At 34.0% G+C, this 16,135-nt stretch overlaps 1 non-coding gene across 1 annotated transcript; it reads left to right on the top strand.

Moving 5' to 3' along the window:
* The first annotated feature begins 3,794 nt into the window (after positions 1-3,794).
* Trnas-aga (transfer RNA serine (anticodon AGA)) lies at positions 3,795-3,879 on the top strand. Its single transcript has one exon. It is a non-coding gene; the product is annotated as a tRNA-Ser (tRNA).
* Positions 3,880-16,135: the final 12,256 nt, after the last annotated feature.

Here is a 16,135-nt window from a genome sequence, read left to right as displayed (position 1 = left end):
CTGACACTATTGAACGCTGATTAAAAATAACACTATCCACGCCACTTATAATTAGAATACAATTAATATATGTTTTATTATTGTTGAAATATGATCTATTTAAGTAAATATCAAAAAGAATGCCGCTAATCTACTATTGTGGAATTGTCAGTATTTAGTCTTCCGATCACGTTTACTCTATGCAATTATAACTACTTTGTATTTGTATGAAGAGGAAATTTTATTTGTGAATATACATTTATTTGGTACTAAATATGATATATTTGCACTATTTTTTAAGAGTTTTTATGTTTATTTCGTTTTTTTTTACCAATTTATTGACTTAGCAAAAACCCTTTTATCATGTTTAACTTTACTGTAACCAGTGTTTTTGCCAACCAGTCAGTGCGCATGCGCAGAAAATCCCGAATGTAAACAATAACATTCAACTAATCTATATAATATAGGTGGGGCTTAAAAGGTACTCTGGTTGACCCACATAGCACAAGACAATGTCAACTTTAAAATATGTTTTTCAGTGAGTCAGAGATTAATGCAAAGAATTATGCTCTTAATATTTAAAATTCTTCCACCTTTTGAGTCTAAACTGCAGGAGCTCCAGGTCCACACATTGTGATAAGCACGATAATGCATAGTCATCATCACACACTGTCATGTTATTATTCAGGTGAGGAAGGAACTAAGAAATATAATGATGTACACAATTGTTCACAACATGTGGCTTTTCAACCCTAAAAATGCAGCAGAGGTGAACCTGTTGTGAAAAGTTGATGTTCAAGAAATGAAACATAATTTACTCTTCACTTGATTAACCACACAGACTAGGGCTAGATTGCACTTTACCGGTACGCAGTTGTTTACCACTATCGACAAAGCGGGGGTTTGGGGGCGGTCACCCCTGATATGAAGGAAATATATTGGATAAAACAGATTATTAGGTTTTAGGATTATTAGTTAGGTTTTGCGGGTTAGGGTTTTGTCTTTCCGTTCTTTTTTACGTACCGGTAAAGTGCAATTCCCCCAGAATAGATCCACAGGCAGCAGTATCATAAATTTGCCCCCCCTACCGAATTTACCCCTGGGGTTCCATATTGTCAAAAGTACACGTATTGTGTCTGGTTTGACTTTTCAACAACAAATACCGACAAAAATACCCCTCGTACAAGTATTATATAGTGTATATATACAACCTATACGAGAGTTTTTTTTTCAAACTGTGTTTTTGTCAATATTTCTTGTTGAAAAGGCAAACCAGACACAATACGTGTACATTTAACAATCTGGAACCCCTGGGGTAAGCTCGGGGGGGGGGGTGTAGGGTCCGGGGGGGCAGAGCAAATTTATGATACTGCTGGCTGTCACTAGATCTACAATACTGTAACGACACTGAATTCCACTTAAGTATGTGAATAATTTCATGATTGTTCAATTAATGGATTTTTTTAAACATTTGACCCAAAAAATGTTTATTTTAGTACATACATAAAATACAAAAAAATAATCGAAAATACAAGTGGATTATTGCCATTCAATCCAAACTGTTTCCTATAATTTGCAGTGTAATTGTCAGTGTTATGTGTGGATATTTATGAACTTTGACAATATGTTCGTCCACAGACATGATGAATTTTAACATGAATCTTGGACAAACATTTGTCAGAGCAGCAATTACTGGTACTCGCATGAGGATGGTGCAACGATCTTGTTAAAAATCAATCTGGTTGTCACATTTTTTCGTGACCTTAACATATTCAATATATTGCAAGACAATTATTTGACTAGATAAACAGATTTTAACACAAACTTGTTAATGTTAATTACAGAAGGCATATGGCTACCATATAGCTACCATATAGCATTAGCTAAAAATATTGTTGAACAACAATGTAATTCCATATGGACATATTTTTGTTTTATTTCTGGTTTGACGGCCATGAAATGAGTTAATATACATAATATTGTATATTATATAGGAGATTATTATTTAAAATCCATTATTTTAAAAAAGATAATAGGCAAACTAAATAACTTAAACACGGTAGTGCTAGACAACAAAATATTGAATATAGGAAGGTGGAAAATGACTAAAATTGATATTGTATTTTATTGATTACACTGATGTTTACTGTATTTTGTATTTAACATACATATATGATTACTCAAAAAGGTGTTTTATTTGTATTTAAATTAAATGGAAAGCCCCATCAAACTCCCACGGTATTTCTTTGTCCCGCCAAACTTCCCACGGGAATTCTTTGTAAATGGGCGGGGTACCGTGTGAAACCGCCATTGGGGTTCATTGAAAATGGGTGTTGACAGGGTCCCCCGTCAAACCTCCAACGGGTGGCCAGTCTAACATCCCATGAGAGTTTAATGGAAATGGGTGTTTGGCGGGAGCTCCCGTAAAATCCCACGGGATAAGAAAATCTACAAACACATTATTTTCTTTTTTAAGTACATATTTCTTATAATTATGACTTAAGCATGTGTATTTGTAAACATTGAAACAGTAAACAAAGCATTCTCCCATCTGGAAAAAACTTCCGTGGAAAAAACACCCGTGTGAAAATTGCAATTCTTGACGGGAAGCCAAAACTCCGTTGGGATCACACGGGATATGGCAACTTTATCATCAAATAACTATACTTTCCAAAAACATTTTAACTCTTTTTTTCAATTATACGTATGTACTCAATGCCCCCTACAAATATGCAAAATTTCATTACAATTGTTCAATAAATAAAAAGTTTAAGTTTTCAAATAATCTGGATTTGCAAACTTAATCTGGATACTGTTTTGTAATGAATTCAAAAGCATTATTTTCTGTCTTTTACTGCCGTGAGTTGCATTATAAAGTAAAGTTATTATTTTTTAAATTTAACAATTTACCACCTAGTTTAATCCACATTATACACTCACTTGTGCTTCAAATAAATGTTACATAGTTTTTAGTTTACTATGAACATACACAATAATTTCACCGCTGCTGCTATTTGAACGTTTTAATTTAATGTGTCTGTGTAAAGTATAGAATTTAACATTCTCGACATTTAAATTAATAGTATCATTTGACGATGATTCGGTCAGCAATAGCATATCATATTAATTGAATGATAATTTCATTTATGTACTCTCAAATTTGTTATATTCTTAATAAATGAGTCCTTTGACATTAAATACACACACGTTGAACTCGTTGTTGACCTAATCGCCGTCCTAATTACTTTTGTTTGTTGATATCTAATTGGTCACTCCTGCCTTGCGGTCTTTCACAGTTTCTATTTCCGAATCGCCATTAGTTTCGAGCTGTTAATAAGACCCACAGGGAATTTTTTCTACCTACGCTATTTATATCACAATAACTGCTAATGCTATATTCTATTATCTAGTATTTTGTTCGTTGTTCCTCGTATTGGATTTTCCATATGATTTTGTAGATGTCCGATAATTTGTAGTTTCTTTGTTGTCATTTCTTCTGGTTTTATTATTTTACTCATGCTTATTTTACGATATGTGGATTGTTGTGAATTTTCGTGTAAGTCAACAGTTTCTGTACGTATTTGTTCATTGCATATGCCTGAGCAAGTTTCCAGAGTGTGTGCATTTGTGTTGGTGGGTGTTGTTTGTGGTGATTCGTTGTTTTTCATCAACACAGACGCTGCACTGGAGAGTGTCTACTATTGTCTAATTGGAGTAAATCCTCGGTTTTTTATGTGTGTCTAAGTATTCTTCTCTTGCTTACCTCTAATGATATCCCGCGATTTCTTCAAAGGTTGAAGAGCCTACTATTAGGTGCCGTAGCCGTAGCCTAGTGGTTAAGGCGATAGACTAGAAATCTTTTGGGATATTCCCGCGCAGGTTCAAATCCTGCCGACGACGTATGCTTTTTTGCGACGCGTTTTATTTATTTTCTTACGTAATTTGATTTAATTGATTTGATTATACAGTGTCGTTCTTGCTGTAGAGATTTATATTGGGTATTGAATATCAATCCCAAAGCCGCTGTTCCACAGAAGGTGCACTTTTCTCATGATCACTGCAGCGTCATTATATTCTCTAAACCTTGCAATTTAAGGTCGCTTATGGTCACTAATAGATGTGCCCTCTCAATATAGATACGTCTGTGCCTATGTCTAGCTCTCCGTATGTGTACGTCAACTTTTCCATAAAATATTGAATTGTCTCGCATACTTCTTGCCTAAATGTTTATTGATCTATATCATTATACGTTTAAAATATGCTCCTTTCGCTCTCAGGTATGTTCAGTTTTGCTTATTTTATTTTCTAGTTCGCTACAGTATTTGTTCAAATTTTGAAAGTCCCTCCTGCACGCGTTTTCCACATCACTCATCTTTTCAAAGTTTGTGTTTAATTTAGAAAATATTCTTTTGAGTTTATCAGCAGAAGACAAGTAAACAATACTTTCGCTACTACAACTACTACTTGCCTTTTGTTTCTTTGTCACGGCTTGCCATTTCCCGTCATTTTCTACATTGTTTGATATCAAAAAACGATTTTGTAACGATATATCCTCCCAAACTCCAAAATCATCGTCACTACTACTAACACCACTATATTCCTTGCAACATCATTTTATGATAAAGTGCACGAAAATTAGCACTTTAAATCACTCGAAAAATACAATTTCTACTGTTAAAGCTTTTCAAGTCCTGACCGCATGACCACTCATGGGTTAATGTAATTAACTATAAAAGTATTTGTTTTACGTAGTTTTTCTTCCACATAGCTTTACCCTTTTGTCACGACGTTAAACAAAATCTTAAAACACAAGATATGCTTTTAGTATTAAGGGTTTTTAAACATCAATATTACATATAGTTTCTATAAATAGTAACAAAATCGTTGCAAGCCGGACGTTATTCGTTTCTAGCGGGCACAAATAATTTATATCGACCCGCTTAGCTGGGCCGATGTTTCATATCAGAAAATAATCGGATCGCGCGGCTTCAACTGACGAAATTGGCGTCAACATTCAGTCTCAGCCAACGGTGATTAATAAAATAAAATTGACCTCACATCAACGAAAGAATCGAACATACTTATAACACTACTTAGAACACAATTTGGATTATGCAAATATCGATTGAAACTGAAACTTTTCTATACATTAGATGTATGCCTCTATTTGAGCTTTGAAAGGATCCATTAAACAGCAAATTGTTTAGTAAAACACACACTTCCCTCGACAAATTAAATTCGATGCTTACAATAATCAAGTAACCACGATGTGTTATTCCGTTTTTTTTGTTATTCCATTCGTTATTCTTTATTGATTTTAAATCACACTTTTTCAAACGATTGTATCGAATGCTAACCACTTTCAACAAAAACACGATTTACGAAATCGAATGACTTGTCGGAGCGATTAGAAAAATTGTATTCCTTATTATGCATGACAAACACACAATCAAACAATCCGATATTCGTTTTTGATTTGTTTGATACTTAAAAATAATCAACTGTTAAATATAAATATTCCACTACAGAGTTGTTTTCAAAAAAAATCCAGAGAGTCTAGTTAAACCGTGTTCGTCACAGAAATTACGATAATGAGATGTGGCATTAATTGCGTAACCAACTGATTGAAAATAAAAGTACGGATAGCTGACTCTGTAATAAATTTTAATGAAGGAACAAACTAGTATTATATGTAATATACACGATAACAGACAGTAGAGCTTGGTCGGATGTCTATAATTGGCCTAAGCCGCATAGGCCTTCGGGCCTTAATGACGGCAGCGGACCAACTATAGACGTCCGGCCCAGCTCTGCCGTGTATTATTTTCAAAGATATTGATATTAGATATTAATATAAGTGCGATATTGATAGAATGCCGTTGGTGTGCATAATGCATAGGCTATCCAAACATGTGGAGTCTTGTCAAACCTGGATACTTTAATGTGTGTATGTAGTTATCTTCAATGAAGACCCATGAATAATTTTAAACGTGATGGGAAGTGTTAAGGTCAAGTTCATTGATATGTAATAGTATAATTTGCTTAATATTCGAGAACAATTGTGCTTTTCTAAAAGTCTCAATGCATATATATACATAAGGCCTAAACCTGTCGTTCGATATTTTAGTAATTTGCAAACATATTAAAATGTTGGCTTATCAGATTAGCCAAATTGCAAAAATCTCATTTAACCTCCTTATTGCAGCGGGAAATATCATTATTGGTCCAACAGTTTGAAAAAGTGGCAAACACAATCTTGGAGATTTTACTTCAAAACAAAGATTCGTAATCTAATCGCTTGTGAAACTCGATTCCTGCATAACAGTATCCAGATTAAGTTTGCAAATCCAGATTATTTGCAAACTTATTTTTTTTATTTATTGAACAATTGTTATGAATTTTTGCATATTTGTAGGAGGCAATGAGTACATACATATATTTGAAAAAAAGAGTTAAAATGTTTTTGGAAAGTAGAGTTATTTGATGATAAAATTGCCATCCACGTGGAATTTCAACGGGGTTTTGGCTCCCCCGTTAAGAATTACGATTTTCCCACGGTTTTTTTCCAGACGGGAGAATTTTACCTATATTTTACAAAAAAATAATTTAAATATAATGCTTTGTTTTCTGTTCCAATATTTACAAATACACTTACTCAAGTTATAATTGTAAAAAATATGTACTTAAATAAGAAAATAAAGTTTTCTTCACCCGTGGGGTTTTACGCTCCCGCCAAACACCTATTTCCATTAAACTCCCATGGTGGGTTAGACGGGTCACCCATGGGAGGTTTGACGGGGGACCCCGTCAAACTCCCATTTTCAATGAACTCCAATGGGTGTTTCACGGCTCCCCCGCCCATTTACAAAGAAAACCCCTGGGAGTTTCACAGGGGGGGGGGAAATCAGACTTCAGTAAACATTTAATACCCATTGCAATATATTCCATTGTATAAAGACACAACACTTAATTAAATAATTTATGTTTTCTTTTTAAGGTGTCAAAATCAATTTGTAATGATTGAATTTTCTTAAATCAGTACCAAAATGTATGTTAAATAAAATGTCTTTTGGAAAGAGATTGGACCCACATATCGAAATTTATATAAAGCACCCATTTCCATTAAACTCCCGTTTGAGGTTAGACGGGTCCCCATGGAGGTTTGACAGGGAAACCAGTCAAACTCCCATTTTCAATTAACCCCAATGGGCGTTTGACGAGGGCCCCACGCCCATTTACAAAGAACTCCAGTGGGAGTTTGACATTGGGGGGGGGGGAATCAGACTTCAATAAACATTTAATACCCAATGCAATATATTCCATTGTAAAAGACACCAAAATTAATTAATTAATTTATGTTTTCTTTGTAAGGTGTCAAAATCAATTGATAATGATTAATTTTCTTAAATCAGTACCAAAATTTATGTTAAATAAAATGTCTTTTTGGTAAGAGCTTAGACCCTAATATCGATATTTTTATAAAGATGAATTTAAAACGTTAAATCATTTTGATAGTGACTTGTCTCGAAAATATATTACATTTACCTTTTGATAATCCAAACGTTGCTTTTATCCATTACTGTGATGATAAATACAATTCAGAAAGACAATAACATTGGAAACATACTTATTGTCATTCGGACTTGTATTTATTTTGTTGTTTACTCCCGTTTAACAGTTTTGGAGGTTTTTTGCTCGAAACTTTGCTTGGAACCATGTTCGGTGCAATGTCGTACCTTAGTGTACCGGTTACATTCCACAAGTTTTTACACAAAATGCCTGAATATGGCAGTGTATTAAATTCATTGTTTTGTAACTGTAGTTGTTGGTTTTTTATCATTAACAACATCGTGCACTGGTGGCGTTATTATCAGAGAAATGAGGGAGTCTTCTTGAAACATACTGTTCTGGCTACAGTACATTACAACATAACTAATACAAGCAGTTTCAATTATGGGACACAACATCACTTCTCCAATAGAATCGATGATGTTGAAATACATTTGAGTTATATTTGCAGTTTCAGTTATTTACTGGGGTGGGGTTTCTAATGCGGATACATTGTATGATATCACAGACGTTAGTGCCTGTGCTTTTTTTCTCTAAACAGACAAACATTTTACCTCAAGGACTTTGATCACTTTTAATTATTGTGTATAAAAAACAAAATACCACACACAACTGAAACATATTTGATATAACCTTATCAGCAGCATGAATTCCTTTCTAATTGTAACAAAACCTTAATTTTAATCATGAACTTGTAATTTCAAGAAAACAGGAAACCAAGAAAAAAGGTGAAACAAACAAATGCATAGAATTGTGAAATATGCAAGTCAGGGTTCTCGAGTTACGATTGTTGTGCGTTGCACTTCTATACACCACAACCTATCTATGTTCGAAGTTTGATGCCATTAAGCCTTAATATAATTATGTTATGACCCGGACAATAAAAGAGCGAGATAAATATAGTAATTCAGGGGCTATAGCTATTATTCTTTACACTAAACTTCTCATCAATTAGATATATCCATATATGAAGATTCCTGTGAATAGGTGTTATAGTTAACGAGTTATAGTCCGGACAAAAACTGGAATGCCTGACCCCCGGCATGACATAGGTAACTCCTTAATATGCCCTTTATTAGACGGACGTATATAAAAGACAAATGGAAAGGATGAAAAAAGGAGTAATTAGTTTTATCAGAGACAAATAACAGAGATAGGAAGCTCGTCAAATATCGGCAAACTCTCGCATGTCAAATGGTTTTCGCGAGACAAGTCTAAGGGCGCAACTGTTTGTTGGTTGCAACGGTAGATAACATGCTTATCAACATTTCTAAAACACGCTTTTGCATTCCAGTTTTTTTATTTGAAGAAAATATACTGTCATGTATGATTAAAATAAGAATGTATTTAGTATTATCACTCAATTCTAATGTGTCAATTAAAACAAGAGTATGCCAAGCAATATGGTCCCCTACAGGTGAAACTCCACCATTTTCAATTTTTATATGTTGCCATAGCAACCACAATTCTTGAGGTAGGAACGAAATGCAATGACGTGCATAATCTCCCTATTGCCATCTATCCATGTTTCAAGTTTCATGAAAAAATATACAAAACTTTCAAAGTTATCGCATGATCCAGAAAAGTGTGACGGACTGACAGACTGACTGACGGACAGAGCAAACAAAAAGTCCCCTCCGGTTTCACTGGTAGGGGACAAGTCATCACATGCCGCACTGTTTTATTAAGCGATTTTATCCGGCTCCAGTTTGAAAAATTAGATTTCCGGTATATAAAGTTGGCCTTTGTAATAAGATAAAGGAGCGATCGGAATCTTACAACAAACAACTAAGTATAGGTTTCTTTAATTAGATTTTTGTTTTTCATTTGTATTGCAGTGTTTAAATTTGATCAATCTGAATGCCATTAGCCTGTAGAATAATTTGAATACAAATCATAAAACAATCTTATGGAGAGAATCTTTTCTCAGTCTGTATATGATCTGTATATAATCGGCTGTATATGGTCTTTGTTCTCTTTAATTACCGCTAAATTCAATGCACAATTTTACCAATTATAAATAACATGACCATCTAGAAATCTTCAGACTCGTATATTGTGCCCTTTCTCCGATATTTAGCATATCGATCAAGTTATTTAGTCACTTTTCTGTGTTTCTTCACTATGTCTTCGACGGATATTGTGTCATAGGATGACGACGATTTAAATCTGGATTTACTTCTAGGTATACCGATGATGATGATGCACTGTGATAGTGAATTTGTTCAGCACGTTAATCAGTCAGTTGTGTATGAGTGACCAGAATGCAAAAGTTAATGAAACGAATATATGGATTCCATTTATTAGTAACAAGAGTGCCAAACTGTCACAAGACACGCCCGTTCGAAGGTTGTGGACACCATGCTCAATGCTTGCAATGCACTAAGTGCCCTCGAGACCTCGAGACCAAGTTATTGACCCAGTATGATCCGTATTTAAACTTGACCTACATATCATCTAGACACAACTTCTGACCAAATTTGGTGAAGATCGGGTGAAAACTACTTCAATTAGAGAGCGGACACCTTGCTTAATTATTGGAATGCACTAAGTGACCCCGTGACCTAGTTTTTGACCCGGCATGACCCATATTCGAACTAGTCCTAGATATTGTCTAGACACAACTACTGATTAAGTAAGGTGAAGATCGGATGAAAACTATTTGAATTAGAGAGCGGACACTGATGTGGACGCCGCCCGCCCGCCAAGGGTGAAACTATAATACGTTCCGTTTTTAAAAACGGGCGTATACAATTAATAATCTTAAATTGAAAAGTATGTCCCCTTATGTACACAATGGTAAACTAAATGAAATGTGTCCCGGCTTCTACAGAGGAACCTATGCAACCATTTATGTGATACAGTCTCTTAATAAACCTCTGAAGTAACAATTTTAGTCTGTGCAAAAAAGAATGCATGAACACAGTTTTTAAAGTTTAATGATATTTCATCAAAACGTCATAATTCATGAACAAATATCAATACACCTGGCATAAAAAATTAGGCAATTTATCAAAAATTACACATATTGAGCAAGTTGTTTATATTACAAATAACATATTGGGAGAAAACAGCTAATATTCTGCAGTTATGCAGGCAACAAACATGTAACCATAAGAGCCATTATCGTATAAGGCAGGGAATTAATGTTGCTGAAGAAAAATCATTTTCACATGTGACTTAGAGTGTTAACATGTTTTTACCATAGCCATGTAAGGAAAAAGCTTTGTCCCCCCCCCTGGATGTCATGTTTATAAACTAAGATATCATTGTGACACATTGTATGACCAAGTTTCATGAAGACCGGACAATAAATGTGGCCTCTAGAGTGTTAAAAAGGGTCTTCAACAGCTATATATATAGACTTATAAGGAAAAATGCCCCGCCCTCTGGTGCCCATGTTTTTGGACCAACCGGAACTATTTTTGAACTTGCCCAAGATATCATTGGGACAAATCATCTGACCAAGTTTCATGATGATGGACAATAAACCGGAACAATTTTTTAACTTGTCCAAGATATCATTGGGAAAATTGTTCTGACCAAATTTCATGATGTATGGGCAGTTTATGTGGCCTCTAGATTGTTTACAAGGCAACTGTTTACGCCGCACAACACAGATCGCATGACGGACCATTAGCACATTGTGCTCAGGTGGGCTAAAGCGCAAAAAGACTATCACTATAAATTTGTTTCCACAACAAAATGTTCCTGTGCAACTTCCTTAACATGAACATACACAGTAGTGTGTCCTGCTTATGACACACTTTCATACTTAAATATGTCTTGCCATTGCTTTGATCTGAACGTAAACAGAGAATGTCAAGGTCTCTAACGTGCATATTGACAATGCATGGCTTTGGATCACTTCGTTCAGTATGTAACACTCAACCCTGATAGGCACAGTGATCTTGACAGTCCCCAACGTCAGCTGAGTCTTGTTCTGTTGTTGACGATGACGAACCACACTGAATTGCTTTGTCTTCATACAATGCAGTGTTGAGAAAAGTATCATTCTCAGTGCTCAGTTATGGATTCATCCTCATCGAGCAGGAAACCATCGACAAGCGCATTTGGGAACGATTCATCATGTCAAGATGACTTGTGCTTCTTCTGCACCCCATTACTCAGTCACTCCCTCCTGAGCATGGCCAAACTGAAAATACAAATGAGCATATCAGATGAACACCAAATCATATGATATGAATTATATATTATTCTAAATTAAGATAAAAAATATAATGGCCTCATGGAATTTATAAAGAAGGCATATAAGTATGCAATTTATAATGTTTCATAGGTGAATTATTTTTTCTTTCTATCAGCATTTTAACCTGAAAACATTCAGGCTGTTCAGTTGACTTGTTACTGCATATTGTAACAAGACTATTACCAAGCAATATATGTCCCAAACCGGCTCCACCGTTGTCAGAAATTCAACCATTGTCAGAATATTTTTTGCTGTTGGTATATCAACCAGAAGTTATGACGTAGGAACAAAATAAATGACTTGCATTAAGTCCATATAGCCATATATCCATGTTTCAAGTTTCATGAAAAAATATGAAGAACTTTTAAAGTAGGGATGTCAACGAATATCCGAATATCCGAATATTCGGTCCCGGACCGAATATTCGGATACTGTTTTCCGAATCGAATATTCGGAAGAAAATATAAAAAATCGAGTTATTTCAAAAACTTTGTATTCGTAAAATTTGCTGCAAATATTGTCAAAAAAGTTGTTCCTCGTGTCATAATGTTTATTCCGGTTGGCGCGATAATGCGTCGCTATGGTGATGACAGTATACCGGTCATAAATCCCGCTAACAAAGCCAGACACTTTGTGTCAAAATTATGATAGGTGCAAATCGCGTCGGCAATCAAAACACCGACCTGCACTTGATCCAATGACTCGAATTACATTTAAAATTATCAAAGATTAAATTAGTAAAGGAAAAGCCGACTTTGTGTAAAAAAACAAATAAGACCGTATGGCAATTAAACCACCGACCCGTCTTGATCTAATAACTCGAATTACATTTAACATGATCAAAGATTAAATGAGTAAAGAAAGAGCCGACTTGGTGTGAAAAACAAAACAGATCGTATGGTTATAATCACGTTGTCCAATCAAAAAAACTTTTAGAAAATAATTTACTCAACCTCTAATGAGTATTTGCGTATCGTATGGTCCAAACATTAATTAATTACTCAATATTCAATCAGGTATTATACTTAAAGAAATGTTTTTGGTATTGCACCCTCATTTAATGTAAAATATTATAATTGCTACACGCATAAAGTAAATATCTGTCGAAGCAAAATGCCACCTACGCCTTCCGCTGCTTGGAAGTATTTCACGACATCATCCGATAAGAAGTCGCCGATCCAAGTGTCTTTTAAACGTGGCAATTTTAAAAGACTGACTGTTTAGTATGTTAAACAGGTTCAAAGCGTGTTGTGGCTATGTACATAATTCGTTTAAGTTCAGCTTTAATTTTATGTAGATCTAACTGTTTTGTCATGTAATTATTTTGTCGTCATGTAATATTATGTTTCTCGTTCTATTGTTGATGTACGATATTAATAGTTTAAAAACAGTTTTTGTCATTCAATTTTAACAATAAAAAGTAATCAACAAAATCAGCTTCGAATTAGCGAGGGCAACGCTGTGTCAATATTTAGTCACTTCCGGTGAACTTCCGGTAAAAACGAAAGTAGAATTCATGGAGTAATGGAACGGTAAACAAAGTTGACTTTTTTTCCAACAGATGTTGACCGAATATCCGAATATTCGTTCGGAAGGGTGACCGAATATTCGAATACCGAAATCGGTATTCGTTGCCATCCCTATTTTAAAGTTATCGCAGGATCCAGAAAAGTGTGACCGACTGACAGACAAACAGAGCAAAAACCGGTAGGGGACAATACTGGCAATTTCTCTATAAGATATAACAGACTACTGCAGTTGACGTCCCCAAAAGCCAGTTACCTTTAAAATAGGGATATATGTGTGTTACATGAAATTATGTTACATTGCAACTTTAAAACACTTCCATAATAAAAAATTCATTTTCTTGTAATAGAATGAGCTTTATTTTTATAAATCCATTGTCATATTTCAGCAAATGAACACCGAAAGACAATAAACAACCAATCCACCATTTACACCACACAATACCTGGTAATAAGACAAAAATTTATTTCCAGGTATTGTGTGGTATTTAATATTACCTGAGCTAAGACACCTTATTAAATTTCCTTCCTATATTATAAATTGATCAACAAGCACCTGTTTTAAATTAAATTCTTAGATTTAATATTCCTTGATTAATAGATTAAAATTACATTATTAATTAAATTCTTATATTTATTATTAAATGACTTATGTATCAAAACTAAATGTATAAATTAAATCATATATTACATGCTCAATTTATTAAAAACTTCCTTAACTTATAAAACTGAAGCACTTTTTTAATTAAGCACATTATTGATGGTTTTACCTGTAAATTAACAAACCATTATTTGGTCTTATTTACACAAAGTAAGATTGTGAATGAGGATAAAGTCAAATTATAAATGTTAAAAGTATTATAAAAAGTTGATTTAAATGGAGAGAGCTACCGTAATCTCTTATCTGGTATCATACTGTGTCTGCAATAATAAATTTGAGATATATCAACTTATAAGAGACATTTCAACACCCACCAGATGACACAATTAATAGGCATTTCTGTATGAAATATAACACAACATTTGTAACTGGCATCAATTTGACATCTTTAGTTGGGTGTTTTTTATGGATATTTATGCAAGTTAAAAAAGGAGGAACGGAATCCATCTCTGTGTGCGTTTAAATTGAATCCAGATATTTAGAAATGCTCAGTTGTTCATTGTTTAAGAAATCAATACTTATGAGCCATTATCATATTATACTTAAAATTACTTTATTGTAATTAACATGCACAGGTTGAATTTGAGCTTTAATCCCATTGAAAAACTAGCCATAATCCATGTAAACTGTAATCTCCCATAATCTCCCTCCTTGTATTGCCAGCTTGAGTCCATTTCTGTGTAATAAATTTATTTTTTAGTCATTTTTGTATAATTTAATTTCAATCATCTTGAGATATATTCGACTATTCGAGTGCTAGACAGCAAAACGTTAGCCATCATGGAGATGGGGGTTGGGGGGTATAATGTGGCTGTGTGATCATTTAATAGATGATCTTTCAAAAATAAGAAAATGGGGGGGGGTATGGAGGTTGGGGGCGGGGGAGACTTCTGGAGTGGGTCGTGGGGATGGTTTTGGCATTGTGGTATGTCAGGTAAGTGTTGTTTTGTCAAACGTTAACATAGATTTATCAATAATATGCATATTCTAAGTATGAAAGGGGCCATAATTCTGTCAAAATGCTTGATACAGTTGTCTGCTCTTTTTATAGATTGGGGTCATGTTGGTAAAGAAGTATGCACACTTATGCAATATGTCAAGGGACATAAGGAATATTTGGGGTAGTACACAAACTTTAACATAGATTTATCAATAATATGCATATTCTAAGTATAAAGGGGGCGATAATTCTGTCTAAATGCTTGAAACAATTATCTGATCTTGTTCTTAGGTTTGGGTCATGTTGGTAAAGAAGTATGCAAAATATGAAAGCAATATGTCAAGGGACATAGGAAATATTTGGGGTAGTACGCAAACTTTAAAATTTGCACGCTAACACCAACGCAAACTCCGACGCTGGGGTGAGTAAAATAGCTCCACTATATATATTTGATTTATAATAGTTGAGCTAAAGAATCAAGTTTATCATATTCTTTCAGTTATGATTGCCATTTGCCCTTATTCATGCACCTGCAAATTAGGATTAAAAAAGTGTGTAGTACATTTCTTATGTTATATAGAAATTTCACAAAGCAAATGTGAGCAAATTAAAATAAAATTCGCACATTAGAGAAAAAAGGTATGATGATTCAAGCAACATTTGTATAGCTTTAATCACTAAAAATATGGAAGGTTTTTTCCAAAGTAAAAATGGCTGATAGCAAGTATGTGAAAAATGTGGTAAATAAAATCTTGTATAATTTGATGGTTTCAAGTAACATCATTATGAAAATATGGGAAAACCATAAAACTCAATCAGCACATAAAATCATCCATGGTATATGTTTTCATTTTAGTCGCTACAACAATGAGGAGTTTGATTAAAAATAAAATTAGCATAAAACATGCACTTACAAGATGGGTATACTAAAATCTGGTATATATTTCTTATGCAACTGAATATCACTATCAAAATTGGACTTATAATAATAAATTAAGTACAATCAGCACTTAAAAAAATAAGTTATAGCATGATGCAATGCAACCTTTTTTTAGCTTTGGTCACTCAAAATATGCATTTTTTTGAAGAAAATCCAAATGGCCTAATTCAATATCTGAAAAACTGGATAAGTTAAAACTTGCATAATTTTATCATTTAAAGGAATATCACAATGTAAATATGGGCATCCATTAAACTCAATTTGCACTGAAAATAATACAGTTTATGATACAAGCCATAGTATATGTTTT

This window comes from Dreissena polymorpha, chromosome 6, assembly GCF_020536995.1.
Source record: "Dreissena polymorpha isolate Duluth1 chromosome 6, UMN_Dpol_1.0, whole genome shotgun sequence".
Classification (NCBI taxonomy): Eukaryota; Metazoa; Mollusca; class Bivalvia; order Myida; family Dreissenidae; genus Dreissena; species Dreissena polymorpha.
This window is presented reverse-complemented; position numbering and strand designations above follow the sequence as displayed.